The sequence below is a fragment of the Equus przewalskii genome, chromosome 11 (genome assembly GCF_037783145.1).
Source record: "Equus przewalskii isolate Varuska chromosome 11, EquPr2, whole genome shotgun sequence".
Lineage (NCBI taxonomy): Eukaryota > Metazoa > Chordata > Mammalia > Perissodactyla > Equidae > Equus > Equus przewalskii.
Window position 1 is genome coordinate 8,638,483 of NC_091841.1, and position 27,746 is coordinate 8,666,228.

The 27,746-nt window shown below is 38.9% G+C and overlaps 1 protein-coding gene across 3 annotated transcripts in view; it reads left to right on the plus strand.

Annotated features, from left to right (window-relative positions):
* HSD17B12 (hydroxysteroid 17-beta dehydrogenase 12) overlaps positions 1-27,746 on the plus strand; it is a 270,866-nt gene that overhangs the window by 75,664 nt on the left and 167,456 nt on the right. For all 3 annotated transcript variants that reach the window (XM_070564861.1, XM_070564862.1, XM_070564860.1), the window contains 2 exons: positions 8,344-8,444; positions 10,730-10,800. The gene's annotated coding sequence lies outside the window, so the exon portion shown is untranslated. The remainder of the gene's footprint in view (positions 1-8,343; positions 8,445-10,729; positions 10,801-27,746) is intronic.

Here is a 27,746-nt window from a genome sequence, read left to right on the forward strand (position 1 = left end):
TATTAAAAAGCTCCGAGGTTCAGCTAAGTAGTTTGCAAATAAGCATTGTTGACTTTTGCAACTTCATTTGACTACTTAATCGAAAGTGGTATGGGCTATACAGTATTAACGTTTAAGAACGTCACTCATCTTTACCAATAATCTATACCATTAATCTTATAACCACATTTCACCCAATGTCTGGGTCTACGTTTATAATTAATATAATTAATATAAAGCTGTTACTTGGCCAAACATGATCCCATCCCTACTGATTTTTTTCCATGTTGATGGATTTGGATTTTCCTGGGCATGTTTTTTCTCTGGAAAACGGGGCTGGAGGGTACCGGGTAGGAAGGGGAGAAGGAATGAAGAAACATCTTTATTCCTCTCTGTCCACACAACCCGGAGAGATCTAGTTAACTGCCAATTCTGACAAAACCTATCTGCAATCCCCTTGCATGAAACAAATTATCCAGACTTCTTGAGAATACAATTTTTTTTTTTTTTGAGGAAGGTTAGCCCTGAGCTAACTACTGCCAATCCTCCTCTTTTTGCTGAGGAAGACTGGCCCTGAGCTAACATCCATGCCCATCTTCCTCTACTTTATACGTGGGATACCTACCACAGCATGGCTTGCCAAGTGGTGCCATGTCTGCATCTGGGATCTGAACCGGCGAACCTGGGCCACCGAGAAGTGGAACATGCGAACTTAACCGCTGCGCCACCAGCCGGCCCCCTTTAACAATTTTTAAAATATTACAATTTCCCAAATGAGCAGTGTCAAATGATTCTAATGGGGTCCTATATCGTTTTGGTATTCAAGCTGTGGTCACCTGTGATAGTTTTGTTCCTAACAGGGGTAAGTCTGGTTCCTTCTCTCTAAATGTACTTTGAGAAAGCTACTATTATAGTTTGGTATGGCCTTGGTGTTTGCTCAATTTTCTCTGCTTCTAAGCTTTAAATGAGCGACTCTAACTAACACAGATTATGGTGTCTTTAGTCTGGAAGAGCTCGGTGGCAGAAGGTTCAAAGCCCTTGGTGGTCCCTTGCGTGGAGTTTGTGGAGTCTGCGTGGGGTAACGTTTCCCTCTTCAGGGGTCTCTTCTCTCCAGGTCTGCACGGGAGGACCTCCTACCTTGGCCACGGGCTCAGTGAGCTTTAGCATCAATTTCATTTGGTGAATTCCTAGTGACTCAGCTTCTTTCCTCTGTTGAATGATTGCTATGAAAGAGAAAAACCCATCGAGCTGGCCTTCCCAGCCATGGCCAAACCTGACGCTAGGTCCAGGAGGGAATTGACAAATCAATACATTCTCCATGACTGTTTAGTTGGGGGGACGCTGTGTTAGAATTCTTTTTTCAAGGTAACTACTTGCATGTATTCTGATCTCCAATTCAAACAGGCTGTGTTTATTTTTGTTTGTTTGTTTATTGGGGTACTAAAGAAAAATCATAGTATACAAAGCAAAAATGTAGACGCTGTGTAAACAGAAACTGTTATTTTCAGACCCCATTTAGGAGAACATCCGACTCAGCGTCGGGAGACCCGACTTTGTTTCTGAGTCTGGCTGTGACTCTTAGTGTAGACTCCTACAGTAATGTCTCTGTCTGGAAAATGAGCATAACACTCTACCGCAAAGATTTCCTTACAGTATTAAACTAGGTGACAAGTGGTTAAACATTTTGGAAAGGTGAAATTCCAGGGCACAGAAAAGAGAAATAGACGTGAGGCAGAAATCCTGGATTTTCAGCCTGTGGGTTGTGTGACTTCAGGCACTTCTCTCTGGATCCCACTCTCCTTGTTTACAAAAGGTGAAAACTGGACCAGGTGATCTTTAACTCTCCTTGACAACCTGTCTTTTGGGATGATGATGAACATTATTTTATTTTATTTTAGAAATAAATACAATTTACTTGCTAAGCTTTCATTAATATTGACAACTACTTTAAGAGACCAGAATATAGATTTTTTTTTAATACTATGAAATTTTTGAAAGTTAATTAAAAATTGCATGCAGGGCCAACCGGTGGCATAGTGGTTGTGTTCACGTGCTTCGCTTTGGTGGCCTAGGGTTTGCGGGTTCAGATCTCGGGCGTGGACCTACATACCACTCATCAAGCCGTGCTGTGGTGGCATCCCATATACAAAGCAGAGCAAGATTGCCACAGATGTTAGCTCAGCAACAATCTTCCTCAAACAAACAGGGGAAGATTAGCAACAGATGTTAGCTCAGGACCAATCTTCCTCACCAAAAAAAAAAAAAAATGTACATGTTAACAGATATAACATCACTATTTAAAAAAAAAAAAGCATCTTCCAAATTTTTCCCCTCAGAATTCCTAATGGCAACTTCTAATTTGTCCAGAGCACGGTCAATCCTAAAAGGCACCAGCTGCCTCCTTTTGACTCATTCCCTAAAAGGAGACCATTGAAGTTAACACCAGGAGACAGTAAGGTCCCTTGTCAGGAGACTAAATGAACAAGAAAAAATAGGTTTTTTCTCTTTCTCTCTTCTTTTCCCTTCATCTCTTTCATTGTAAGAATTGTTCTCTATTAACTTCTTAGCTGCTCTGGCCTTAAGGTGTTGTGCAGCTACACAGTGCAATGAGCTACAGATTCTGAGAGAAAGGAGCCACCTTATCAATATTTGGTTTGAGGTGACTCTGTAGGATCTAGCCATTTTTCTGAATGGGGGTTTGGACTGTGTCTTGGGCAGTCTTGATGTCCTATCGCCAGTGTCCTGCTCTTTCCCTCTCATCCCTCTTTTCCGAACCGACACCTGGGCTGGGGAAGGTGCCTGGAGGCAGTTGGTTGACGATTACACAGCAGGATGCGTGTGTGAGGGGGTGGGAAGTGTGTGTATGTGGGGGGAGGGGATGGGGCAAATGGCTAGAATCTTTTTCTTCTCCTGAAAACTTATCAGAAAGTACAACTCTTAATTGTTTAGTTTTGGTAGTTATTCTCTATAACAGCCCCGGCTTACTATCTGGCATTTCCTTCTTTTGAGCTCTTTGCCATCTATTTAAGTAGAGAAACAATTCAGCAAGCCGCATGGCCTTGGTAAGTCATTGTACCTCTCTTGTCTCCCTCTGTAGAGCAAATAAATTGAATTAGATGATCTCTGAGGACCCTTCCAACTTTAAAGACCCGTGTTTCTACTACCAGGCATGTAGAGGTAATCAATAAGTATTTCTCAGATGAGTGAGTGATGCTGGCATTCTGTTTCTCGGACAGTGGAATGCCTGTAAAGGATGGCATAATACAGAACTGTTTAGGTCATAAACTGCATTTGAGAGGAATTCTTTAGAGGAAAGATAAATCCCTTCCCTATGGGGCGTGTAAAGTTGTCTGCAGTGTGTTGTGTGTGTTTATTTTGAGGTTGTTTCTTGTAATATGGCATTGAGTGAGAGCAGGAAAGTGTCAACAGGGATGATCACGTGAGCAAGGATGCGTGTACAGCCTGTCTGTCCATCTGCACGTGCCTTGAGTGGTTCTGCAGCCAATGTCAGAGTCAAGGATGGATTTCCGAGTTTTGAGATCACCGTAGATCCTTTTCAGCTTTTCTCTCCTTCTTGCATATTTGCCATTTTTCTTGCTTTAAAGGCTTTATGCAAAAGAGTAGTAAGGGGCAATGGCCAACAACTACGTTATCTCTCGATTTTTCTGGAAAGTTTTTGGTGACCAAAGGAAGAGAATGAGGACTGTCTTTGCATTCTAGTTTCCCATCCTGCCCTTTGGTCCCATTTTGGAAGTAGTTCACTTTGACTTCCGCTACATAAATTATCATAGCGCATCAAATGTAAACATTTCTACGCATACATTTTTGTAAATGTGTACGTGGGCACATTGGCACGTCTTTGAGAACAAGCTTCTTAAGGGAGTGGCATATGGCTGAGTGTTGAAGGGCATGCCTCACTCAATTCTGATACTACCAGTCAATATTTTCTACTCCATATTTTTGTCATAGTTCCCTTATTAAAGAAGAAATAACAGAGAAAAGCATAATATGATATGCTCTGGTTACAGGGCAAAGAAGAGGTATCTTTACCTTTTCCCCACATAGTTGAACCTCAGTGCAAAAAGCAAAATTTGGATTTCCTTAATGAGTTCAGTCATATGTAAATCAATAAAAATAACAATTTAAAAATAATAATAGTACACATTTGTAGGTGGCTTTGTGGATTCAGGCCAAAGGGGAAGATATAGAAGGTAAAGGTTGAGAAAGAATGTTGGTTAGCTGCCCCAAGCAACGTTCTCACCCTGATCAGCCTGGAAGAGCTGCCCTCAGGACGGCTGCGAGTGTCAGAGCCCGCACCACCTTTGACCGTCTTCCCTGGTTTGCACCAGTTTTTGAGAGAGTCATATATAGAAGCCCTTCTCATTTCTAGAAAAGCAAGCAGCTTGCAGATGGAATTGGAGAGACATGATAATCTTAATTCAATTACCTATTTTCTCTATTCTGATTATTTCCTACAAAAGGAGAAGTGAGACCTGTCGCCCTGGTCTGCGTGACTGAGCACGACTTAAACCATATGTCAGGTCAGCTTCCAGTCTCCTCCCCCAACCCCTCAAAGAACCTCTGTACTCCTCACTCCCAGGACATCCAAAAATCTAGTTATTCCACACACCCCTCCGTGGATTATTATAATTTCGCTTTTACCGAGTTAACTAAATGATTGAAGGAAAAGTGAATTTTTTTCTCTGCATTTCAATGAATTTGACTCTATAGAAAATTACCAGCTTTGCATCTTGTGTCGATTGAGCTCTAGAGACCTGTACTGAATGATTAAGCGAAACAACCCCTTTTAAACTATGTGATTATATTTAGGGTTTTGTAGTCTCCTCGTCTCACTCTCTTTGCTCCCCAGTGCACACCGATTCTTGAGGGAAAATATCTATTTGAAATTCCACCGGATCTTCTATCCTGTTCTCATCCGTGTTTGATTTAACATGACGTCCCCAGTAGGTGTAAGAGCAAGGCTGGATGAAACCTGATGGTCCGTCAGATAATGGGCTTGCAGCAGTCCAGGGAGGGTGCTGCGTCCTTAGCAGACCTGGTTGGAATTAACCACTTTAGGGGTAGCTTTCATTTAAGAAGACACGTGTACTGTCGCTGACGACAGAATGGAGACTTAAAGATATGATCAAGAAATTAGATTCCAACTGGAGAAATTAGACTGTGGCCTGGGTCGTAGGGAATTAATTGTTCATTATGTAGGCGTGATAATGGCATTCTGGTTATGTAGGAAAATGTCCTTACTTTTTAGATATGCACAAATGAAGTCTTTGGGAGTGAAATGCCGTGATATCTATAATTTCCTTTAAAGTATTTCTGCAAAGAAAAAAAAAAAGAGGGATGGGGGTCTGCCCGATGGTGTAGCAGTTAAGTTTGGCCATTTCGCTTCGGCTGCCTGGGGTTCGCATCCAGGGTGTGGACCTACGCGCCACTTAAGAAGCCATGCTGTGGCCGGCATCCCACATGTAAAACAGAGGAGGATGGGCACGGATGTTAGCTCAGGGTTAATCTTCCTCAAAAAATAAGAGATGAGGCAAACGTGATTAAATGTTGATAATTATTAAGTAGAGATGATGAATGCATGGATGTTTGTTATATTCTTTCTTCTTTTTTATGTTTGAAAATCTCCATAATAAATAGTAAAAAAATAAAAAAACAACTTGGGATCCAATGTTTTAATGTTAAAAAATATCACACGTATTAATAAAATACAATCTTATTGAAATAGCGCTTTTTGTGCATGCACAAGAAGGGAGCAAGATTCAAAAGTTCTCTGGACTGATAGGCAAATTCCGTGTTCTGAGGTGGCGCCTTCATTCTTCGGGTATGGTCAGCAACATATAAACCAGTGTAAAAGGAAAATCCTGTGCGAAAATACTATTTTTTTAAAATGCATTTAACATTCTAGAATTGAAACTGCTAGAAAAGCACTGTAGACATTAAAAAATAAAGACATACTCGTTATTTCTTTGCCTGCGCTAAATGCTGAAAAGTCTGGGGTTCTGGCCTCAGGGCCAGGTGGAATGTTCCTCGAAGAAGGTCACGGAATTAACAGAATTTGAGGACCCTGGATTTTTGGATAAGAACTTGAGAGGAAATCAGAGTAGCCGGTATCATGGTATAAGCTAACTGAAAGTCTGAAGCTAACGATATAAGTTATGAAAATATAAACAGTACCAAGATGATTTTATTTTAATCCTTTTTGGAATGACCAGACCAATGTGCTTCTTAAAAAGGCTTCTTTTGTCCTTTGAATAGGTATTACTACGGTGGCTGTGTTCTAGCCAAGAAATGCAATACTTTTTTTGATATGTTAGTATAGTATTTGTTTATCACAAAATGTGTGTCTTTATTTATTTATTGCCATGAAGACACAGAAAGAAAACATACCTCCAATAGTGATTGTTTCTCTGTAAAATTATGGCGTGCGGAGTCCAGCTTCAGTTGTGTTGACCTTGGGTCCTTTCATTCTTTGCTGTAGACAAATGTGTGCCCAAATGGACTGTCACCACATTTAATATGTCGCGTTGATTGAAAAATATAAATATTGCTTACACAGCCCTTGCAAGCCCCAGTTTTGTTTATACAGGGAAGGAGACCATTCCTTCTGACCACCTATTTATTTTTCAATTAATACATATAAAAAGGGCTAATTTTCAAGTACAGGGTGTCTCTGGTGAGGAATATGTTTCACCAAATCAATATCAACATTTGAAAAGACGTTAAAGCTCGACTCAACGTGGAGGTGATTTTTAATAGATGGGAAGCCTCTGGTAAGCTTGCTCTTCCAAAAATGGTTAGATGTTGTCAATTTACTGGTAGCAAAGTCCAGCTGTGTGCTAGGGCGTGAGGGCAGGGAAACCCAGAATTCTTCATTCCTTGGTATTTGCTTTTTAGCAAGAGTAGTGTGGTTCAGTGGATAAAGCCCTGGACTAAGAAACACAAGACGGGAGATATTTTGAAGACTTAAAATTTGTGTGTCTCTGAAATTAGCACTGCATTAATAAACGGTATTTTTAAAAAGAAGCAGGGCGCATTACTTCCGGGTTCCAGTCCTAGTTTTTCTACTAACTATAGACATCAGTGTCTTCATCTGCAAATGGAGGCGTTCCCCATTAAATAATCGCAGGCATTTCTTCAAACTATTTCCTCTGCGCCAGGCACTGTTTTGAGCGCTTTACACTAAATTTCTTTAATTCTCACAACAATTCCATAAAGTAAATATTCTGATTATGCCTAATTCATCAGTTGGGAGACTAGATATTCTGACATAAGCAAGTGCTGGGTAATTAAAGAATGTGAGAGGTGGGAGGGCCCATGGAAATCATTTAATCAGAGAGGCAGTGCATCACGGTTTAGGGCGCATGCTGTGTACCCCACATGTGTGCTTTTCAAACTTGGATCCTTCACTCACTAGGAATACACCTTGGGCAAACGGCTTAACCTTTGTTGGCCTCAATTTCCTCATCTATAAAATGGGGATGATAGTCGAATCTGCATTATAAGGTTGCTGGATTAAATGTGCGGTATTTAGAACAGTGTCTGTCACCCAGGAAGCTCTCAGTAAATGGTCTCAGAGGATGAGGATGAGGATGAAGATAGTAGGGAGCAGGTGAGTAAACATTATTGTTTTACTTAGAAGAATGTGTTACAGTATTATTAAGAGATGCTCAATTAGGTCAGAAAAAGGCTGCTGTGGTAGTGATGGTCTTGATGGAAAGAATGGAGTTATCATTATTAGTAATACAGAATGGTTTCTTAGAGAAAGAAAAGAATCAAGTTGAAGAAGCAGAGCTAAGAGGGGTCTGTTAGCCTAGAAAAGCACAAAAATCTGTTTTCTGTTGTAATTCAGCACAAAGTTTACAGAAACACAGTGACAGCACCAACACACATAGAAATGAGGCCCAAATTTGGGTGCTTGTATGCAGTTACTCCAGTTTTGCTGGATCATCATAGACACATATAGAATGATAGGGCTAAATGGGACCTTGGAGATGGTCCTGTACAACCCCCTCATTTTGCATTTTACATTTTCTATGAGGATAGAGTTTGGTGAAATTTGGCCAGGATTGCAGTACAGTGAAGCCAGGGAAATGTGTGGTGTGTTTAAAGAGGGATTTCAAGTCAGGATGCAGGGAAAGAGGGAGGAAGTTCCTTCAGTTTTTGAGTGGTACCTAGGTAGAAAAGCTAAGTCAAGAAGCTGGCGATTTTTCCCAAATTAAGTAGAAGAGAGAAGGAGGGAAAGAGAGAGAAAACTCTAACTTTATGCTAAACAGTCTTAGAGTGGATTTGTAGTTAACGTTTAAAAGCCCACGATAAGGAAAATTCTTATTCTATTATTTCTAGGAACTTGGTTTCCTAAAATGGAAAGGAAGTTTGGGCGAGAGTTTGGCAGTGCCGATGGTTCCAGCGAATGAAGAATCCATTTGCAGCTGGTGTTGAAAGTGGTAAGCAGTTAATGTTAATCTGTTACTGCTTAGGATAAATATATCTTGGCTTTTGAAAAAAATCACTTTTAACTAAGTTTATGCTTCGTGCTTTCTTTTAAATAACGAAGTGTCTCAATAGGAACTAATGAGTCAGATTAATTTGGCGTGGAGTTCTGAGCAGGGGAGGGGGCAAGAATCCTCTTTCGGAACACTAAGAAAGCTCTGCTCAGTTTGCTGTACAATTCACCAAGCCACGGTGGGGCTGGAGGGAGTGTTCTCTGAGGGGGGAAAGGCTCCCCACTGTGCTTGCTCCCCAGTTACAATAGGACTGGATTGCTGAATGAGGACTAGTGTGTCTGTTTACACGGAGAGAAAGAAGCCAACAGCGTGGAGGCTGAAGCAAAGATAAGATTTTTATGGCTCCGAACCCACTTGTGTATTATTCTTTATGAAAAGCGTTTACCTACCATGTCAGTATTTTAGAAAGAGGCTTTTAGTTTGGCATTTTTTTAATTAAAAAAGAAAAACATTGCCATTATTTCTGACCATATTATTTTCTGCAGTGTTGTAGGATTTGGGGGCTGTTAGAGGCTCTCCATATTGTACCCCTCAACCTAGCCCAATACCACAGTCCACCTCCATCGTTAGGACAACGGCTTCGGGAAAATGGGTAGAGCTGAGGAATAAATGCTTTATTAGTTTAAGTCTTTCTCTCTTCTTTTTGCCTTTGATTCTGTCTCCCCTGGCAGCTCCCACTGTAGCATCATCTTGTTGCATTGAGGGATGGAATCAAGTTAGAGATGAGAAACTGAGGCACAGCACAATCGTATGTGTACCTCCAATCTCTAAGGAGTGTATGACAAAGCAAAATGAAAGGCCGAACTCAAGCTTTTAGTCTGGGTGGACACCTAGCAGAAATGTTGCTTCTGCCCTAGAAATTGGTCGGGCCCCTGCGTGGCCAAGTCCACTACCCTCCGCTTTGCGTTTGTAAAATTGTACCACAAAGGTCACTCCTTTGAAAGAAAGCCTTAGGAAATCACAAGTAGCCAAGAGTGACTTAAGGAAAAGGAATTTGGTAGTGCTTGTGCATAGGAATTTTTTTAAGTTCTATATTGCTCTAAAGCATCAGGTGACGTATGAGCAAGAGACTTTCCGTGATGCGAAAGTGACACCTGTGGTTGGCATTATTTCTGGGCCTTCTAACTCACCTGTGCTTGCCAACTTTATTCATCCGTGTGGAATCCCAAATGGGATGTCCTGGTGAGGAACAGGACATTGCTGGGGTCTGGGGAATGAAAGGTCACAAGGCCCTAGTTTGTTTAGGGTTGGAGTCAGGAGAGGTAACACGAGCCCAACTGTGATCTATGCATCAGAACACAAAAACAAAATCAGAATATGCCCTCACATGTTGGGCAAAGAAATGTTAGACAAATCTTGATATGCTAAAAAAAAAAACGCTAAGTGGGGTCTGGTGGAATCATACCGAGGGAGGAATTAGAAAACAGGTCTAGGAAAAGAAACTGGGGGGAGAAGCAGCATAATTAATACTAATTTCCCCCTTCCAGAGTTCGAAATAGTAGATGCTTATGTGAAATTAAGTGAAAATGTAAGGAATCTGAAAATTGTCCAAGCAGAAAATAATTTTTCTTTGGAGAGAAGGCATGTGAGCTAATGAATGTAAACCTGCATTAAAATGGAGAGAAAATTAGGAGCAGAAAGGAGAAGGAGAAGCAAGATAATTGTTTTTAAAAATTCAGCCTAAATCTTACTCTGCCTTGGGTATTTAATATTTCCATCTTAGAGTACATAGTGTTTTAAATATGTGTTTTTGGAGAAATTAATTTGAAGCTAGAAAAAGCCTTTTGAAAGCTAGAAAGTTTAGAGTTTGGATTTTTTTTTTTCTTTTACTTGTTTATTTGAAATTTAGGCTATAGAAACTATGTATAAAACAGGTATTATTACGTATTAGAAAACATCTAAAAACAGATAAGGAGAGTTAATGACTTAATTACATTGAAAGAATATTAAAAGTATTGAGTCATAAATAAGACCCACAAGATACGTCAATGGCAGAATAAAATGTGGAACTAAGTATAAGAAACTACGATTTTATTATGGTTCTGCAATAAAATTTAAAACAGAATTATTTTTTAATTGGCATCATTGATTTAATTTAATTATATTTAAGCCTTGCTGTCTAAAATTAGGACTCAAAAAATTCAAATATCCATCATCCCATTATTGATTTTTCAGAGAGTAGAAGTGATTATAATCATTAACCTGTATCTTTTTCATTTTTATAGGAAAATGCCAGAAGGTTTATCTCCTGAAGAATCTGTGAGATCCTTTTAAAGGTGAAACTTTTCATCTTTAGGTAAGCAAAAGTTTTCTATTGTTTACTCATCTGTTGAAAAGAGAGCATTTCAATTAGACGTACTTAAGCTTTGCTTATCTTAACTCGTATAAAACATTATGAAGATGAGAGAAAGACAGATTTTTAAGTTAAATAAAACAAATTAGTTGGAAAATTTTCATTTAGAAAGATCAATGTGTTGGGGAAAAAAAAGACCCTTTTTTTGCACTTTCTAATAGACTGACATGATAGTACAATTCTTATCATCCATATTTTCTAAGTATTTAAGACATAACAAAATTAAAATTATATTTAGCAAAATCAGAAACTAAAGATTTTTTTCGACAACTAAAATATTCCTAAACATAAATGTAAATGTACGTGATAATAAAAAATAGACTATTTTGATAAATTTGAAAGACTGGTCACTGCTTTAAAAGCAGGCCAGTGGATTAAAGTTAATTAAGATTTGGGCAGTAGTAGAGAAGCTTAAATTACGGGACATAATCACATGCTAGGAAAATATTGCTTTGTAGGATCATAATGTAAATATAAACAATTTGTTTAATCAGGCAAGAACCTGTCCTTTGTGTGTGACGTCTTTTCAGTTTTTCTTTGTGTCATACCGGTAATGTAAGAAAAGAATAGACAGACTAACTTTTTGAGCATATTACAATATTAGCAACTCATTTTATTTTTGACAGTGTTTCTATTAATGCAGTTTACTTACATGAACAGTATGAACTATATATATGAAAATCAGAGGTTTTAAAGCAGATAAACTAAAAATGCAATTAAAACATCTAAACAAACATTTAGAGATGCTTTTACGTATTTTATAAAGTTAAAAGAATGAAAGAAATAGTTACCGAAATTATACATAGAATCTGATGTAAGATATGCAAATTTGTACAGTCTGGCTTTGTCACCAACACCCCATTTGGGAAAAGAAATAGATTGCAATGTTTGTCCTCTATTAGCATATAGTTTCAAGAGTAAACAAGATTTCTCCTCATTTTAAATACATTAATACAGTTATATATGAATATTTTTAAAAATCATAGTATTAAAGGTTTAGGATTTTAAGAAATATACATAAAACTTCATGGAGTAAAATAGAATCTAAAAATGGGGGAGAAAAATACTAAATTTTTTGGTATGAATTTGAAAAATTCATTTCTAGAATAAATTTGTTTTCTCCTTATAAATATGTTGATATTAATATTAAGTATATAGGTTAAGACTTACTTAAATTACTTAATTAGGATATAGTAAACTTCTAAGTTATCTTTAAAAGAAGAATTATGGTAATCTGAAAAAATGTATAAAATTATTTCTAATGTAATCTTTAAATAAAGTCCTTTATATATTGATTTTTAAATCTTGTATTTTGAAGAATAAAAGGAAAGAAAAAAATGACTAACTTCCTAATGGAAAATATAATCTCATAGCACTGAGAAGAGAGCTGTAAGCATGTAATAAATATACGAGGAGATCAATTTCATTTCTGACTTATTTTTGACTCTTTCTTATGAATCATACATTTTAACATCAGGAGAATAATTCATAAAATACGCATTAAATTTTTATGGTCTGGCAGCTATTAAAAAATAGAGGGAAAACAATGCAACTTCTCCCAGCTAAATTCTAACTAAAGTGTTAAGTGAAAATTAGAAAAATACAGAAGCTAAAATAGTATAATAAACTAAAATTCAAAATGTATATGTAATTTTTTATGTCTTGATATATAGCATTTATTTTAATTTTTAATTAAACTACATACTGTAACATGAATGAAAAAATAAATGATGGAGAAGTATTTTCTCGTTATAGTTTACTGGATCCAAAAATTTACTAATAAGCTAAATGTAATATTAAGGGACACGTTTAAAATAGAATGGTGTAGACTTTTGCTGAAGATGTATCTTTCCAACAAGGTTTTGAGGTTTTGTGTGTGTATTAGGATTTCTGAGCCTTGTGATTTGAAATTCATGATATATTTTGAGTGCCCTTTCAAATAGCAAATGTTTCTGTGGAAAAATCAGACATTGTGTAGATTTCATCGTATATTTGGGTGTGAGAAAACCAGCAGGTACTTCGGGAGAATTCTAGGTGTTGTTTTCATGCACGCATCAAATACCAAACAATGATTTTGTCTGTCTGTCAGTTACACGTCTGAGCAGGTTACATTTGTGTAAGTACATCTTAGACATTAAACTTCTATAGATGATACAATGATCTCTAAATGTGATTTTCATCTTTACTGAAATGATGGGCAATGTATTTAAAAGAAATGTAGTTTAAACGTTCTTTTTAATTAAAATGACAAAGACCTTGACGTAGTTCTTTCGTGAGTAAAATATGTGATTGTGCATTTTTTTTAAAGAATAAACTATTAGTTTATTTTCAGATTATATTAAAATGTTTCTTTACTTGTTGTTTGCTGATATTTTAATGTCAGAAAAGAATAAAGCAGCAGGATATGCTATTTCTGATTATCTATCAATAAAAAAAGGGAAAGCAAAGTGTGTTGGCACAATAGGGTTTTCCCTTAAAAAAATTAACTTGAAATTGAAAAGATATATTGCCCATAACTGATTTTTCTTATTAGGATTTATTTAGAGTTGCGTAAATTTTCTGAGTCAATACATTTGGGAAATTTTGTCTTATAAGGTAGAGAGATTTAGGGACTCTGGGGTCAGTTATAGGAAGTCTTTCTTGCTGATTCTCAGAACTTAGAAAACAGATTTTAAATTAATAATGTTCACTACCAAAGTCTCTGGGCTATCATAATTTAGAAAAATGCCAGAAAATTATAAAGGCGAAGAGGAAGATCAATTGAGGCTCAGTGTACCCCTTACATGATAAACATTTGGCCATGTGAGGAGTACTCTGAAGATAACAAACAGTACTCTGTCAGGCATAATTTTCTAGGCAGTTGAGGTTGTTTGTGGGGTAAAGAAAGGAGCCGAGATAGCATAACTGTAACCGCTAGCCAGAATTCCCAAAGTTAGTGTCGAATTGTGAGGGTGAAAGTTGGTGCAACAATTGGGTGTTGGGAGGAGGCGAGGAGCAGGGTTCGCGAGCTCCGGCGCCACGACAGGGTTAACCGCGGCGCAGCCCGGTGCACTCTGGGAGTTGTAGGCCGCGGGCATTGTGGGAGTTGTCGTAAAAGTCGGCTTTCTTGCTGTCATGGCCGCCGCCGAGGCAGGAGTTGGGGGTTTCTGCCGTTCCGGACGGCTTGGGGGCTCTTTATACCGTCAAAAGGGCACCAGCAGCCCCCAAGTTGCCGAGGGCCTGTTAATTGTGTGCTTGGGAGGTGGGGGAGCGGTCTGGCGGGTTAATATTGGGGCCTGCTGTCGCTAGATTGGCCAGGGGGCCTCTGGCGGCTCCGGGCTCTTTGAGGGGCTCCAGCCTGCCGGACCCTGGCCGTCTGGCGGTCTGCCTTCGAAATGCCTGGGTGGCCAGCGCCTGAGCCTTCGAGGATGTGCTTTATTTTGTTGTGGTTTGTGTCCTGCACCCCTCCCCCTTTTCTGGCAGCGCTCGACTGTGTCGGACAAGTCGTTGATGTTCACGACCCTATTTGGGGTTCGGTTGGGCCCGCTTTCTTGGGTCTGGTGAGACTATGCAAAAGCTGGGAATTTGGAAGATGTGGACAGCACTAACCTGGGTGGGGTCTGTCTTGTTTGAGGTGTGAGAAATTGCATGGGTTCTGAGCGTCTCCGTGCATGTGTATTTCGCTTTCTCTTGCACGTGGTGAACTTTGCCCTTGTTTGCTAATGCTGAGGGGCTGTGTTAGGCAGTTCCTAGTTGTGAAATGCTTCTCTGTTAACTTGGATGTGTTTTTAAGTCGTTAGAGTCTCTAGAAGACTGTTTTGCGCTTGTCGGTTGTTTGTAGAAAGGTATTGTGTGCAAAAATGAATTTAAAACATGCTAGCGTCACAAGTACTTTGGTTCTAGAGAGTGAGCCCTCTGAGCTGCTCTGGTGCTGTGAAGTTGTTGGGGTACCTTGATGGCGATCAGGTTTGCTTTTAGCTGTGTTACTTTGCTCATGGCTCACAGAGTCCCTCTGTTTGTGGAGACACTTTGATCTTACTTGTTACTGGGTCCTTTCTCAACATGTGGCAAAGTGGGGGACACTGTGTACTGACATGCTAACCGCATGTGTCAGAATCTCAAGATAACACCAGATTGACAGGCCGGTCAGTACTTGTCTCACCTGCGAGCACAAACCTGCACGTCACCGTTTCTGCCACCATGTACTGCTCCATAAATTCTGCCTTATTTCACAGCCTGGCTGTTGGCTTTGTAATTCAAAGTGTAACTGGGCATGAAAAGCCGTCTCTCAGGTAATATTTAAAACTCTCCCCCCCCCCCCCAATAGAACTGATGTCTAGAGCATTTTTTCACTGGAGTTTGGTGAAGTAGGGGATTTGAAATAAGGTACAATGGTTTTGGAAATCAGCAAACGATTTTTAGTTTTAGGGGCAGGCCACATGACAGAAATGATTTATAGAGAGAGTGAAAAAAATTGTATTCCATTTTTTTCTTGGTATTTTAGAGTGTATAAAACCTGTTTGTCATTGCTTTGGACCGCTTCCCTATATCATTAAAAAGCCCTTTGGTGCTTTGTGATGAAGCGAGTTTTCATAATTCTCTTGTCTGAGTTTGTTTAGTACTCGAGAATATAGTATTGGTAGAGAAAGGACCAAAGCTGGATGGATGTGTGTGTGCGTGTTTCAATTGAATGTAATTTTCCGGTATAGATTCATAGACTCATAATGTTGGCTTGCTAGTTAGGTCTCAGGAAATTATTTCCTTCCCTCTGACCTGACCCCGATGTGTCTTAGAATATTAACTAACTTGCCAATTGAAAAAAGCTTGGGAAACTTATTTTCAAATGCTCCGTGTTGTCCCTGTTTGTTATTGTTTGGTGATATGGTAGAAGACTGCTGAGTTGGTTTTGTATCTTAGGAAAACTGGAATTTGTAGATCTGTGGAACCATTCAGAATCATTCAAAACCAGCCACAACCACAATTTGCTTTGAAAGAAGATGCGTAAATTTTTAATTGCCAAGTTACCTCCCACTTGAGTTAAGCAGAACAGTTCATTAGAGGGTGCTTTGAGACTGGACGGGTACTAACTTTGATAAATTTAGAGAGAAACTTATCTGCGCCTTTGCAAAGAACCCTTCTGGACGTCTATGAGTAGACGCTTCTCTCGACGAAAGGGTGAGGTTTTACACCTAGGAATTCTAACATGTAATCCCCGAGGCCTTTACATATTTTGTGCTCTGCTTTCCACCGCCATCACTTCAATTCTGCTGCTGCTGTGAAATATTTTTTTTGTAATACCTAGTCAGTTATAGTTTCAGAAAAAAAATCTGTTAAGATCCACTCCCTTCTGAAGCAGATGATTCCTAAGGTTGTGTATACATATTGGATAGATGTGTCAAAAGCTGTCTTTTTGAAACTTAGGCAGTGCATGGTTTTGATGTAACTCCTTTCAATGAGACATAACGCCAAAGGGTAACTTTCTTGGCCTAGGTGTTATAAATGAAAGCCTTTGGTCTAATGTTCATTCAAAAAAGAAACAAACTTCCTTAAAGTTTTCATCTGAGATTGTAGCCAAAATTTGGAAATACTTGGGGGTTGGGTAGGAGTATCTGTTTGAGGCCTTTACTCCAGTCTTTTCTAACTTTGTTTCCCTGTACACGTTGCTGAAAGTAAGCATTTCGTATGAATGCATGTCTGCATCTGTAAACATTTTTGAGTGGGAAAACTGCAAATACAACACATCACCCATTCAGAATTTGGCCCTGATTTTTCATTCACGTTATTTGAGGAGGAAGAATTATTGATTGTACTTTGTGCACTTGTGTGTGTATTTTGTTTCCTTAAGTTTAATACATTCGTTTTTAGATGTCAGTACTCTTAAACATCCCTCACCTCCATCTTCCTGGAGGGTAATAAGGTTTCTGGGAGAAAGAGGGAAGGTATTTAAAATTTTTCACTGCCTGTTGATGAATTTTCTGATTCTTCTTACATATACTTCTAGCACAGAATACATTCTCTCTGCTCTGCTGGGCCTTATTTTTTGAAGTCAGTGTATTAATTGTGTGATTTTTATGGGTAAGACACAATAAACCAACAGAGACTTCAAAATACTGTATATAGATTAAAAGATGCTAATTCATTTCTGTTGGAAAGAAAAAAAAATCGTTTGCATATATCCTGCCCTTAAAGGATTCTCTCTATATCTTAAAGCTTCAAAAGACCTTGAGAGGGGCTGGCTCGATGGCACAGCAGTTAAGTTCGCATGTTCCGCTTTGGTGGCACGGAGTTTGCCAGCTCGGATCACAGGTGCGGACATGGCACCGCTCGGCAAGCCATGCCGTGGTAGTCGTCCCACATATAAAATAGAGGAAGATGGGCGTGGATGTTAGCTCAGGGCCAGTCTTCCTCAGCAAAAAGAGGAGGATTGGCAGTAGTTAGCTCAGGGCTGATCTTCCTCAAAAAAAAAAAAAAAAGACCTTGAGAGATCATTTTGCTTTGTCCTCTGCCTTCCTTATTTTTCTTTTTATTCAGCTTGGTCCCTCCATGTGCCTGCGTGGTTCTAGAACTTAAATGACATTTTTGTTGATTTTGGAATTTCTTTTCCACATTATCTGCTTCAACTTTTAGAGACCATTTTTATCTAAAATATTCATAATAAGGACGTTATTTTAATAAAGCATTCTTATGTTACATTTTTATAATTTAAATGCTGTGCATGTTATATTTCTGTATTCTGGGAAAAGGTGAGTTAATGACGTCCGTAAACCTCAGCACAGAGCGCCACAGTTTAGCCTGTAAAACAATCCAGGATGTGGCTTTAGTTTCCTTTTCTGTTACTAACAGTCTTAGTTAAGGAAGAGACACATGACTTGTCATTTTCAGACAAGTTTTACTTGAAGATAGTGTTGCTTCTTGCCTGGCACTCTCATGAAATACATATTTGTGAAAGTTTTTAAAGACAATATAAGAAGAAATCCTTGAATTCATGTGAAAGAATAGAAGAAAGCAGTTGTCTGTATGTTTACTAACCTAAGAAATTACTTTTAAACTGGCCTTCATAGTTTGTTTTCTTAACTCTGAAATAAATACATTTCTGGATTTTAAATTGTTTTTAAAGTTTTTTCAAAGGAATGGGAACCATATTTTCAAGGAAGTTATATTAGAAGAGTGGCCAATTCGTTCCTTTTTATTTTAGTATTAACCGGAGGTATACACTATGTACAGTTTATGAGGGGAAAAAAGGCCCATTGTATTGGAGAATTAAGATGAAGACATCAGTGATTTTAAACTTTTGTACCATTTGTTATTTTTTTTATTATAGAATTTGGTTTTATCATATACTGGGGTTAAGTTTAAGATATTTGTGAAATGGCTTGTTCCTTGATAAAATCTTACATAATTTTTTTGAGATACATAGATTTAAGTAATTTTTTCTTCCTAACAAAAGATTTTAAAAAGGAAACTAATAGTAAAGTAAATGAAACTGACTTATATAGTCTACCTGAGGAGGAAAACTTGGAAAAAACAATTTTCATAAATGCAAAAGGTTGGAGATATGCAATCTAAAGAGTTTTTATAAATCAGTAGGAGAGGATTGAAGGGCTAAGCCATGATTGACAATTCACAGAAGAAAAAAATATAAATGTCAGTGAATAATGTGGCAGATTGTGGTTTTCAAAGCTGGCCACAGCAGGGTCTCCCAGCTCACATGCGCTTCTGCAGTGCGGTGTCATTCTGTCATCAAAAGGTGGCAACTCTCCACTTCCTTGAGTCTGTGTGGGTTCTTTGACTGCTCAGACCGAGAAAACATGGTTGAAGTGATGCTGTGCCAGTCGCCGGTGTTGCTCTTACCTTGCCTGACAACTCCTGCTTCCTGCCTCTTGGAAGCCGGCCACTGTTGTAAAACACACAATGCCCCGGAAATCACTATGTTATAAGAAGCCCTCCGAGAGGCCCTGGAGGATAAGACATGACGTGTAGCAGCCAAGGAGCACCAAGAAACCAGACCTGTAAGTGAAGAAGCCGTTTTGGAAATGGGTCCTCAGCCCCAGCTACCCTGACTGTTGCTATGAAAATCCGAGGAACTGCTCAGTGGAGCCCTTCCCGATTTCTGACTCATAAAATCATGAGCAAAATAAAATGGTTTGTTTTAAGCTTCAGAGATTTGGGGTGCTTTGTTATGTATCAATAGATAACTGGAAAAAAATACTGAGAAAACATTTAATTTATAATAGATGGTAGTATAGGAGAAGATATTTGCATGTCGAAATCTGACAAGGACTCGTATCTACAATACAACAAAGAATGCCCACATCATCCGCAAAAACAAGAGCCCAGTAGAAAAAGGCAGGAAGGTTCCGAACAGGCTAACAACAGAAAGAGATGCTCAAACTCGTTAGTAATCAGAGAGGTTCCGATTAAAGGCACAGTGAAATCTCTCTTTATACCCAGTAGTCTGACAACAGTTAGAAAGATGGATAATGTCAAGTGTTGATGGGGGTGTGGGGATAGTGCGCTCAGACACTGGTGCCGAGAGGGTAAAGTGGTGGAAGCGTTCTGGAGAGCAGTACGGCAGGATTTAGTTAAATGAATAGAGATAATAAATTGTTTCTAAGTATACGTCCTCACAAAGTCTTACACAGGTATCTAAAGGAACAAATATGAGGATGTTGATCATTGCTTTTGGTGGCAGAAGCTCAGAGCCAACCTGGGGTTTTTAATCACCAGGGGGACAGGTAAAGTATGGTGGAGGCACACATATAATGCTATGCATTAGATAGAAGCAAAGGACTCCATATATCCCCCACATATATCTTAAAAATACAGTGTTAAGCAAAAGTAAGAAACAATGGGATCTGTTTAACAATACCATTTGTGTAAATTTAAAACACATGGACACAAAAATGTCTTGCAAGAAAATATTCAAAAACATGTCAGACACGTTGGCATGGTTTCCTAAGGACAAGAAAAAATTTGCCCACAGAGGGAGAAGGAGAGAATAGGAGTGGGGAATGAGGTAAAAGAAACTAATCTGAAAGGCTAATGATGATGGTGTGATCAAACTTTCTGTGCATGAGGTCCAACAATACTCCCTCCCCCAAGAAGGGAAAATTAGAATTCTCCAATAATCGAAGAAAGCAAATTGAAAGGATAGAACTATTTTTTAGATCAGCATACTTGGAAAAAAATATTGGAATGAAATCAGTACTTACAAGTGTGGTCAAACAGGCATTCTCATGTTTGTTGGATATGTAAATTGCTGTGACCTTCATAAAGGACAGTATTTACCAAGAGCCTTTAAAATGCTCATGTCATAGCAACAAACATTTGTAAGTTGAAATTAAGAATACAAAACCATTTAAATAGCACCTCTAAACATGAAATACTTAGGGATATATTTTTAAAAGTATGTACGGGACCTGTACACTAAAACTACAAAATACTGCTGAGAGAAACTAAAGAATACCTAAATAATGAGAGAGACACCAGATTCATGCATTGGAAGGCTCAATATTAAGATTTCACCTCTTCTCAAATGGATCTATGAATCCAAAGAAATCCCAATCAAAATACCAGCGGGCTTTTTGCTAAAAATAGAATTCAACAGGCTAAAGTTTATATAGAAATACAAAGCCTCTAGAAATCTTTGTGATCTTCAGTAATGCAAAGATTTCTTAGATAAGACACAAAAAGTAGGGGGGCCAGCCTCGTGGTGCGGCAGTCAAGTTCACACATTCCTGCTTCAGCGGCCTGGAGTTCACTGGTTGGGATCCTGGGTGTGGACCTAAGCGCCACTTATCAAGCCATGGTGTGGCAGGCATCCCACATATAAAATAGAGGAAGATGGGTACAGGTGTTAGCTCAGGGCCAGTCTCAGCAAAAAGAGGAGGATTGGTGGCAGATGTTAGCTCAGGGCTAATCTTCCTCAAAAAAAAAAAAAAAAACCCTAGGAAACATAAAAGAAAAAACTCCAATACATTGGATTTCATCAAAATTAAAGACTTCCTCCTCCAAATACATTACTAAGAAAATGAAAAGGCCAGCCATTGACTGGGGAAAAAATATTTTTTCATCTGATGAAGGATTCCTCTTCAGGATGTATAAAGAACTTTAAGAACTCACCAGTAAGAAGACAGATAACCTAATTAGAAGAATGAGCAGAAGCTTTTTATATAAATGAGCCAAAGATGGCCTCTGTGTGTTGGCTCCAGGTTTGTTTATTTCTTCCCTGCAGGCTGGGACCTTTTAGCTCAAAAGGCCACCAGTGCCAAACTCAAATTTTTACACATCCCGTTATTTTAAAAGTAGCCCAAACAAGGGGATTTTTAGCCATTTAGAATCTGCCTGCTTTGCATACCCCGAGAAACCTACCCGTCAACTACTGGCAATAGATAAAATAAGTCCTAGGCCGTAAAGGCCCCACGCCTTTACTGCTGCTCTTCAGAGCTCTCCGACACACGGAGACTCCATGCCCGGCTGCTGGAGCACATGGTCTAGATGTGTAAGCCCCCTGTCTGATTCCCCTCTCCTCCACGAGTTCCCTTGCCCTCCTCCCCGTCTGGATGGAGACCCCTTCACCATACCTCTAGACAGTCTCCCGCCGTGAGGGACTTCATGCAGCCCTGAAGACACATGCAACCCTGTCCAAGTGTCGCCCAGTAAAGCTGGTGTGTTACTGCTTCTTGTGTTCATATCTTTTTCTTTGATCAACTTCTCAATCCGTCAAATCCTCTACAAGACTTTAACAGACACACAAAACAGACTTCGCAAAATAAGAAACAACTGCCCACTAAGCACATGAAAAGATGCTCATTATCTTTACTCATCAGGGAAATGCTAATTAGAGCCACACTGAAATACCACTACATACCCGCTAAATAAAAAAGGCTGATGTGCTGGGGGGATTTGGGGAGGAAAAAACAGGAGAAAAAAAAGGCTGACACTACCAAGTGGTGGCAAAGATATGGAGCCCCTTTTGGAAAACAATTTATCGATTTCTTATAAAATTAAACACTTACCATGTCATCTGTAACTCCCCTCCTCGGTATCATTTACTCAAGGGAAATAAAAGCATCTGTTCACACAAATACGTATGTGAGTGTTCCTGGCTGCTTTATTCATAATAGTAAAAAATTGGAAATAATGCAAATGTTCATCAACCAAAGAATGGATAACCAAATGGAATACTACTCAGCAATACAAAGGGACAGGCTAGCAATACACACACCATGGATTCATCTCTGAGGCGTATGCTAAGGGAGAAGCCAGACACAAAATGCTACGTATGGTATGATTCCATATATATGCATTTCTAGAAAAGGCAAACCTAAAGTGATAGCCAGCAGAATCAGTGGTTATGATGGGTGACGGGTCAGGGAGGGGATTGACTATGAAGAAGCACAAGGAAACTCTTGAAGATGATGGAAGTGTTGTGTATCTTGACTGTGGTGGTTATGCAACTGTAGATATTTATCAAAAGTCATTACACACTGAAAACTTGTGAAGTGTATTTTAATTATCCCTCAATAAAGTGGACTGAGGAAAAAAAGCAGTCATCTTTTAACTCAGTAATTGCATTTCTAAGAATTTAATGTAAAGAAATAATCAGAGATGTGTATAAAACAGACTAGAGTGTTCATTTCAGCTCTGTTTATAACAGTGAAATACCTGAAGCAACCTAAATGCCCACGAATAGAATACAGTTTAGATCTATCTATGATATATTCATATATGGAATCAGTCAAGCCACTAAAATATATAGAAAATATGACTTGGAAAAATATGATTTGCTATTTTAAGTGAAAAGGCAGATTGCAATATAGTATGCACTCTCGCTTTTGCTTTTGTTTTCATTTTGAGCCTGGCAGTTAGTAGAATAAAAAATTGTTGACTGTGTGATTCATAAATGAGGGTGAGTGGGATTTTTGTGATATTATGCAAGTGGGATGTGAAAATCTGCTACCTCCGTTTGTATTTTCTTCTTCTGTTGGAAATGGAAGAGATTAAAAATTTAGACCAATGTTCCTTAGCAGCAAGATAGACCAAGTTCACCATTTCTTTTCTTTACTATAAAACAGGGATTATACGCACTCTGAAGGATGTTGACTAACATTTGCAAATCCCCAAGCTGATGCCCTTAGCTTGGACTTGTTAAAAAAAAATCTCCCTAAATTAGATTGAGGATACTTATCCGTTTGTATCTCAAATCAGAAGATAGTTGAAATGAGATTTTAACAAGGGCAAAGCTGTAATTAAACATGGATCTGCGGTCCATTTTCTGGGGTATGGAAAGGGTCAGAATATGTCATCACATCTATAGTCTGCAAGTTAAAAATTTCCCATCTACTGGTTGAGCAGCCCCAGAGCAGGAGTTCAGGACCATTAGGACTACTGAAAATTTCCACCTTGAGGCAGGGAAGGTCTCACACAGGTCATCTGAATAGTATTTGAACCTACAATCAGTAGGAAATAAAGAACCTGTGAAATTCTTTGATTAGTCTCTACCTTGGTGTCTTGAAATTTTCATTTCATGATTAAAGGAGAGAATGGATTAACTCACAGATCTTCAACTTTGCCAGACCCAGAATCATCTTGATGGCCCTAAAAACAACAACAAAACAGCAAGGAAGTATCTGAACAGGAAAAAGAACTATTAAAATAATTGGATATATTTTTCAGCATCAGTTAACTTTTTGAAAGCAAAGTAGGAAAATATTGTTCATTGTAGCATTCAAACATTTTGAACCATGTATTTTCAATATAGTTGGAAACCTGTACTCAAAAATTATAATTTTGTCCACACATTGTTTTTTGTTGTTTTCTCTATATATCTGAAATTAATTGGATTTCTATAAACAGGGTCTTTTATGTTAAACCCAGTTTATTGAACATTTTGTACAGTAAGAAATCATCTCGGTTTTGGAAAGCAAGTATTTTTAACGTTCCCATTTAAATAATTAAAATATCTCATTCACGAAATGATGAGGGAGCAGCTTATTTATGAGGAACTTGCGAAAATATTAAAATTAGGCCTTTAGATCTCTCTACAAATCCAGATCAAAAAGAGACCCATGTTAAGAAACTCACAGAAAGAATGTTCATTCGTATCCTCATTAAACACACACACATACACATATAATAAGCTGCAGAATATAGTTATAAATAAGAAAATTCTGAAGGAGAAATGTCTGAGAGACAGCGTATGGGTTGGGAATAGAAAACTAGAACTACTCATGCCCTTTGTAAAGGTCGTTTCTCCCTAACTAAAACTAGAGTTTCACAGTTTTGTTCCCAAGTGATTGGTGTCAAAGAGCTATTGTCATCTGCACCCGTGTTTTTTCTTTCCCTCTTAATTTCAAATAATACGAGTGTGCTGCAACCATGGGCACTTTTTTCTGTTTAACTTTAAATCAAGACCACTTGCTTCATGCTCCAAGAAGGAAGCTGTTTCACCTTTAGGATATTCACATATTCTTTATCTTTTCCTTTTCGCCCCTGCGGAATTCAGAAAGTGGAATGTTGTTTCCTAAGTAGACTTGCTTTGTACGAGTTTCCGATGATTTCTTTCTTTGTGGCGAATCTAGTTACTGAGTTTACATCTGTTTTCAGCAACTCCCTTCCAGTAGTTCTTTGTATTGTTAGCTAGCTATCCATTTTTTGCAGCTGACGAAATCAAAGTACACATTTTTTTTCACGTACTCCTACTTTCTTGCTTGCTTTTCCTGTTCATGAAAATGTTCTCAACTTGATGAATCTTCCATGTAGTATGCTTGAAACTTTGCAGGAGAGAAAAGGGATGTGCTGTGTGATTTCCAGGAATGCTCGATTTGGAGATGCTTCAAATGAAAGCACATTAGCCATATCAACAATTGCAAACAGACCATTCAAAAAGGAGACATTAATAAGGCAATTAAAAATTTCGGAATATTTGATGTTATAAAGGAACTATTTTTTTTAGGTGGGATAATGTTATTCGTTTTTAAAACAGCCATTATAATTTTAGAGATACATGCTGAAATATTTATAGATGAAATCATGTTTTTTGGGATTTGCTTCAAAACAATTCAGGAGGGGGGAGGTGGATAATGGTATAGATTAACCAAGAGTGGAGGTGAATTTATAGTTATGGAAGTTCATTATATGTGAGAGTTCATTATATTATTCTGTCTACCTTTCAGTGTGTTTGAAATTATCCATAATGAAAAGGTAAATCCCTTTTGTAAAGGGTTAATAACTTTATACTAATAACCTTTTGCAAATCACTAGGATAAAGAGAAACATACCAACAAGCAAAAGACATAAACAGGCAGTATGCGAAAGAAAATATGCAAATGGGAGAAGAAGTAGATGAAGAAAACTTCAGCCTCGAAAAATGCAAATTAAAACAATGTGTGATACTGTGATTTATAATGAGAAACATATATCTGGCCTTCATCCACTGTTCGTGGCTCACAGCTCCCCAAACCTTTGGCGTTTCCTAAGTGAAAAGAGCAATGGGAGCATCATTTGTTATAATATTTGCTCTTTTGTAATTAGCCATAAAGGTAAAAGGATTGTCCTGTCGTTCATAACAAGCCCCTTTCAATCACACCTGAGTTTGTTAAGGAGGTGACTTTGGGAAAGTTCCTAAGGATGGGGCTGGTTGCCAGGGGAACCAACCATGATTAGAAAGTTTGAACTTTCAGTCCCACCCCTCCCTCAACCTTGCAGAGGGGAGAGGGGTTGGAGGTTGGATCAACTGCCAGTGGCCAATGATTTAATCAAATCATGCCTGTGTAATGAACCCTCCAATCGTATGGGGGTCCCAGAGTCTTCCAGATTGCTGGCAGATGTGCTGGGAGGGTGGTGCTCTTAGAGAGGCCGTGGAGGCTCCATGTCCCTCCCCACATACTTTGCTGTATGTATCTCTTCCATGTGGCTGTTCCTGACCTATAACCCTTCATAATAAACTGGTAATCTAGTAAGTAAACTGTTTTCCTGAGTTCTGTGAGCCACTCTAACAAATTAACAGAATCGGAGGAGGAAGTCGTGGGAACCTCCAATTTATAGCCAGTAGGTCAGAAGCACAGGTGACACCCTGGACTTGCAATTGGTATGTGAAGTGGTGGCAATCTCATGGGACTAAGCCTGTGGCATCTGATGCTATCTCCAGGTAGAGAGAATTGAGTTAATTTAATTGCTGGGCGGTGTCGGAAATGAGATATTTCTTTTCACCTGTAGAATTGGCAAAGCGAAAAGTTCAATGATAATAGCCACTATTGACAAAGATAAGGTGAAGCAAATAATCCATCCTGCACCAGTGGGGTGTAAATCCAGTGGGTCCCTCATGGTTCTGATCTGTCATCTCTATCTTCTCTGACAGGTAGGCATTCGTTTTACGTGTGAACTAACTAAATACCAGAATTGCCCAAGGTCACACAAGTGAGGGCTTGTTCTTCTCTGTACACTACTGAAAAAGAAGATTCTGTTGATGAAATATTTTGCAATATAGATGATAATGAGTTGGCTAGAGTTATTTTCTGACCTGGGTGATCCCAGATGATTGAGAAACAGAGCAGACCTAAGTTCAGCTCATGGCCTGGAGCAGAGCCCAGCTGATGCCAGCCAATACTGGCCCAACGCTTGTTGAGCCATGCATGTGGGAGTGAGAAATAAATGTGGTCAACTGTATACCAAGAAGGTTGTCTGGTTGTGTGCAGCCAGCAGCCACCTGAGGCCTCGCTTCCCTCACTTTCTTCTCTTTCCTCGCTCACTCTCTTCCTCTATTTCCCTGGCCCTCCGCTCCTGCTACTCCTTCCTCCCTGAGCTTTAGCCTAACTGTCCTTAGGCCTGCTCTTCCCTCAGTTCCCCCAATGTCTGCGTGCTAGGAAAGGGAGGCTATTTATTTCTCCATCCGCTACCTTGTTTCAAAGAAGATTTTGAGGTTGCTTATTTAAATTCTCATAATGCAAAATAAAGAAAAATAGAAGGGGGCTAGCGACAGGAAAATATGTTTAGATCCCCTCTATAGATAATGCGAACCTAGTTCACAAACGGGAACGGTATCTATTTCACGGAGGCGTAACCAGTATTCTGTCTTCTCAGCGTCCCCTGTAAACTGGGTATCCTGAGGTACTATTCCTAAGACCCAATCACTCTTGATTAAGAGGTGACAATGAAGCCGGGAGACCTGCTAGCTGAGCCTGAATGACAGGACAAAGAGTAACCACCTGATCGTTTGCTATTAACAGCTTGCTTTTCCCCCTGCAGATAGTAAACAAACTGATTTGGGCTAGGTGAGACAGTCAAGGGTGGCTTCTTTCCATTGTCATACAATTTCAATTCTTGGTTCCGTAAAGGAAAAATCCGTGAGTTATAACTTAGGAGAAAAGTAGAATCAACAGATAAGCGATATAGTTTTTAAATTGTGACATTTTGTTTTGCAGCTGGAAGTTATTGCTCCCTGCCACTAACTTTTACCCTTTTCCTCCTCCAAGCATAATCCATTGATTTGTTTAATGCATATTTATTGAGAGCCTAATACTATTTATCAGGGGTACCTTGGTGAATAAGACAATCAGACCTTTACGGTGCTTAAAGCGTGGTTGGTGTAGGATGGACTTTGGTGCTTTTGCAGACTATAGAGAAGGCCTTTATGGCTTGAGTGTAGTGGACAAGACAGGAGGGCAGGGGCCAGAGCCGGGTATGCTCGCTTAGGATACACACACACAGAGTACTAGTTTTCTATTGTTGCTATAACAAATTACCACAAATTAGTGGCTTAAAGCAACATACACTTAAGATCTGACAGTTCTACAGGTTAGAATTGTAACATGGGACTCCCTGGACCAAAATCAAAGTGTTCCTTGCAGAGGTTCTGGGGAAGAATTTGTTTCCTTGCCTTTTTCAACTTCTAGACGCTGCCCCCCAGG